Genomic DNA, 4,942 nt, shown 5'->3' with positions numbered 1-4,942 from the left:
CCCCCAGAACAACAGTAAGGTCTGGAGAACCAGAACACCTCCACCTGCAACCACATCCAAGTTCACCAGGTGACCATCAGGGGGCGGGGTCCATTCATAGGTCTCGTTCCAAATAATAACTAATATCATATCAGTGGTACTAATATCACTGTTATTTCACCTGAGGGCACCTGATCTGGACTCTGAAGAGGTCCAGATTGTTCCTCCAGACCCGGACCAACGGGGGCGGGGGGAGGGGGGGCAGTCCAATCTGGATCCGCCCAAAGTGAAGGAAAAATGGAGTTTGAAAAATAAAAGTTACAGCTTTGAGAACTCTGAACTACATGATGGAAATCTGAAAGAAATAATGAACACATTTAGTTTGATGATGCTCCAAACTCTGGGAGACCCTCATCACGGCGGGACGACAAAAGCGGCGCCACAACATCAAAAGTACCCGCTGGATCGCTCTGATATTGCTGCCATTTTGGTTGCACCAGTAATGTCAGGGTGGGGGTGTGGGGGGCTGTAGCTCGCAGGAGAGGTGAAAGCAAATGGATGATGGGAAATGACTCTGCACCAACAGTCCCGCCCACAACTATGACTTTGTACAGACTCCTGCCGCTCTGCAGAAACTATGTCGTGGAAAAGGACTCAGGTTTTAGTGTAGATATAGGACTTTGATGGAGCATCTTCAGTCCCTTAGGGCTGCTTAGAGCGCCCCCTAATGCACAACCATGTAAGGATGCAGACATGCACACAGAGACCTAGAACATACGTGATGGATGTTGAGATGTTGATCTACAGATCATCTGGACAATCCCACAGCTGTGATGTCTCAGCAGCAACAGAAGACGAGGGGTTGAAGTTCAGGCAGAACTGTTCTGATCCACCCAAGTCTTGCATAACTCTGCACCCCCCATGCAGCCCCGAGGCATGATGGGATGGAAACTGTTCTTCCGGTCAGGTTGTGTAACTGCAAATACCAGTGGGCGGGGCCTAAGTACTCGCTGCACATCCCACTTCTGGGTTCTGGAAGACTCCACAGACTCGAGCAGAACCGCAGCAGATCCAGACAGAACTTGTTCTTCCTGCTCGTGCACACACGTGCACACTCAGTCCCCCCTTAGAGCTACAGCTGCACGACAGGCTCCCGCTGACCCTGAACGCACCACAGACCTGACGGTGCGTTCAGGGTCCACACGGATCCTAGCCCGATCATCCTGGACGTTTTGATTCAAACGTGCCTGAAGGAGGTTCTGCTTTCAGGTTCTGGTCGGGTCCAATGAGAAGGACTCGCTTCTTCAACTGAGATTCTGCTGAATGTGTGAATGTAGAACCATTCCCAGAGCAGCTACTGAACTCTGGACCCAACCTCAGCACACAGCTCAGCTCCGCCCTCTGCTGGCGATGAGAGAGAACCACAGGCAGCTCCTGCTGCACCACACTCAGAACCAGGGCCGAGTATCGACAATAATTTACAGAAACGATTCGATTCACAAGAGCCTGGATCAATTCCATTTTGATTTTTTTTAATTTTATTTTATTATTCTTCGGATCCTCTCAATTGTATTTAACTCTGAATTACATAGTTAACATATTTATACACATTTGTTATATATATTAACAATTTACTATATATTTTGAATATATTTAAATTAATCTGATCCAGTTAAAGTAAAACAAAGTTAAAGTCCTACTTTTTGTCAGGCACCTCGGTGTGTGAAATTTGTTCTCCGCATTTGACCCCTCCCCTGGGGGAGTGGTGAGCTGCAGACACAGCTGCGCTCGGGAACCATTTGGTGGTTTAACCCCTCAGTCCAACTCCTTGGTGCTGAGTGTCCAGCAGGGAGGCACTGGGTCCCATTTTTAGAGTCTTTGGTATGACTTGGCCGGGATTTGAACCCACGACCTTCCAATCTCAGGGTGGACACTCTACCACAAGGCCACTGAGCTGGTTCACATCCTGTAAATGTATCAGTGAAATAATGAGATTGTTAATATCATCCAGAGTTACATGGATTCTCTAAAGGAGAAGTTCTAACTAAAATGTTCAGATCATTTACATTTAAACATTGTTCTGCTTCTCCTGGAGGACGTTTCAGTTTGACCACTAGGTGGCGATGGCGCTCTAGCATTACACCTTATTCCAGAAGAAGAAAGAATGAGGAGAAAATGATGTTTTATACCACAAATGGTCATTTTAAAAACAATTCCTCAAGTGTTTGGAAAAATCATATATAGATGTTCATTTAGTTAGAATGTATGTTTATGTCGACTGAGTGTTAGCATTACCCGTCCTATGGGAAACTCCATTAAACGTTAGCATCGAGCTAGCAGACTTTAGCTTTATGTGGTAAATCGATTTATATTTTTATGAATCGATTATTGATCTGTTAAGTTTAGATTGATTCAAATCGATTTTATCAACTCAACTCTAGTCAGAACCACTGACCCAGATCCAGTCCTGAGGACTCTGAGCTGGTTCCTGTGAGCAGGTCTGGAAACTGGAACCATATGATCCAAGCAGAGACCATCACTAGAACCTCTGTTGCTCCGTGCGGTTCCGTCAGGAGGAACTGGACCCAAAACATTTACGTTCATGTTTCACGTCAAGAAAGAAAAACTCTCAATCCAGGTCTTCAGGTGACTCCAGGTGATTACACCTGTGCAGCCACAAAGGAATGTTTGGAACACCAGGGTGGGCAGGGCCACTCAGTCCAGTCCTCATGTACAGTCATTGGATGGATGAGTCCCCCCCCAGACTTTAACTCATCAGCTTTATGCTGATTCTCATTTTCCATCCTCTGTTCTTTGCACTAAATTTGAACCAATGAAAGACTTGACAGTAAAGGTCAAAGGTCACAGCATGTCTTCCATCAGGATCCTACAACCTCTCAGCAGCTTCGTTCTCTGAGTGAAAACGCTGTTGGTGTTTCTATTGTGTTCTTGCATCATTTTTCTGATCAGGAAGACAGTTTAGATCAAAACTGCATTTCTGAGGAGTTATTTGTTCAGATCCTTATGAACCAGGAGCAGACAAAAAATTTGTTTGTGATGTAGAAAATAGGGTGGGCGGGGTCACAGGCTCCCTGCTCCGCCCCATTCTGATGCAGACTAACAGACCCATGAACGTCTTTGTTCTCCTGGTCTGAGCTGGAATCTGGATCAGAAGCGTTCAGCTGATAGAAACCATGCTGCTGCTGTTTAACGTTAGCTTAGGGCTGTGAGGAGCTGTAAGCTAGCAGGAGGGACGGTAAACAAATGGACGATGGGTAATGAGGGGGGGCTCACTCTGCACCAACAGTCCCACACACAACTCAGAATTTCAACTGAAGTCCTGCCACTCTGCAGAAGCTATGTCCTGGAAAACGACTCCGGTTTAGATTTTGATTCAACGTTGAATCACCACGAAGAAGCGCGGGGAACGCTTTGAAGACAGATCCAGATGACGGGAGCGGGCTGTGAGGGGCCGGTTCTTTGACTGAATTCATCTCTAAAGTGAATGTGTTCTCAGAGGACGTGAACCCCCCACAGAGGGCGCCCCGTCCCGTCACAGAACAGCAGCAGGAGCGTTGGTGGACCTCTGATTTAACTTTATTTAAAACACTAACCATTCCAGGCGTTTCACTGCAGGTTCTCTTTATTCAGTCAGTCATTAGAACAATAGCAACTAAACTAACGGCACCGCCCCCCAGCGGTGGGAATTCCTGCACACACGCAGGTCCGTGAAGCGCACACAGCCCAACAGAAACACAAATCTCTAAACCCAGAAACGAGAAGATGAACTCAAGTCCAAATCCTGAACAGATGGTGTCCCACCGAGACCTGATCCATTTTTAACGACCCCCCCTCAGTCCGTTTGGGACTGTCCCGCCATCAGCATGTACTCCTCCAGCTGAGCGTCCAGACGGCTGCGGGACAGGGACATGTAGTCCTCCAGCTCCTGGTCCAGCCGGCTGCGGGACAGAGACATGTACTGGTCCAGCTGGGCGTCCAGCTGCTTCTTGGTGGGAGTCTGGTTCTTCCAGAACACACGCCCCCTCACAGGGATAGCTCCGCCCCTCTGAGCCATCAGGCTCAGCCGTCTGTTTCCTACAGGAAGACAAAACTGACTGAATCGGGGGTGGGGGGGTGTTACAATCCATAAATGATTGTGAATCAGTTAATGGATCTTAAATGATCGAAGGACAGCATTAACGTGACGCTGGGATTCAATCTCCACAGAATCTGACAGTAAGCGCTTTCTGAAGTCTGGCAGCTGAAACCTGACGTCCTCAGAACTCAGATCATGACTGAAGCCGCAGTGATCATCGCTTCAGAATCAATAGGGCTGGATAAAGTATCCGAGTACTCGAATTAAGTATCCAGGTACTCGGATTGAGGATCCAGGTACTCTGATCAGGTATTTAAGTACTCTAATCAAGTCTTTAAGTACTCTAATCAAGTCTTTAAGTACTCTGATCAGGTATTTAAGTATTCTAATCAAGTCTTTAAGTACTCTGATCAGGTATTTAAGTATTCTGATCAGGTATTTAAGTACTCTAATCAGGTATTTAAGTACTCTGATCAAGTATTTAAGTATTCTGATCAAGTATTTAAGTACTCTGATCAGGTATTTAAGTACTCTGATCAGGTATTTAAGTATTCTGATCAGGTATTTAAGTACTCTAATCAAGTATTTAAGTACTCTAATCAGGTATTTAAGTACTCTAATCAAGTCTTTAAGTACTCTGATCGGGTATTTAAGTACTCTGATCAGGTATTTAAGTACTCTAATCAGGTATTTAAGTACTCTAATCAGGTATTTAAGTACTCTAATCAAGTCTTTAAGTACTCTGATCAGGTATTTAAGTACTCTAATCAAGTCTTTAAGTACTCTGATCAGGTATTTAAGTACTCTGATCAAGTATTTAAGTACTCTAATCAAGTATTTAAGTACTCTAATCAGGTATTTAAGTAC

At 45.5% G+C, this 4,942-nt stretch overlaps 2 protein-coding genes across 9 annotated transcripts in view; one reads left to right on the top strand and one right to left on the bottom strand.

Moving 5' to 3' along the window:
• The window catches only part of sostdc1a (sclerostin domain containing 1a), a 441,057-nt gene that overhangs the window by 316,607 nt on the left and 119,508 nt on the right, over window positions 1–4,942 (top strand). The gene's annotated exons all lie outside the window — the stretch shown is intronic.
• LOC112136592 (protein DEK) overlaps window positions 1–4,942 on the bottom strand; it is a 35,705-nt gene that overhangs the window by 16,500 nt on the left and 14,263 nt on the right. The gene's annotated exons all lie outside the window — the stretch shown is intronic.

The sequence above is a fragment of the Oryzias melastigma genome, linkage group LG16 (genome assembly GCF_002922805.2).
Source record: "Oryzias melastigma strain HK-1 linkage group LG16, ASM292280v2, whole genome shotgun sequence".
Taxonomy (NCBI): domain Eukaryota; kingdom Metazoa; phylum Chordata; class Actinopteri; order Beloniformes; family Adrianichthyidae; genus Oryzias; species Oryzias melastigma.
The sequence above is the reverse complement of the archived record's forward strand: the minus strand, read 5'-3'. Positions and strand labels throughout refer to the sequence as shown.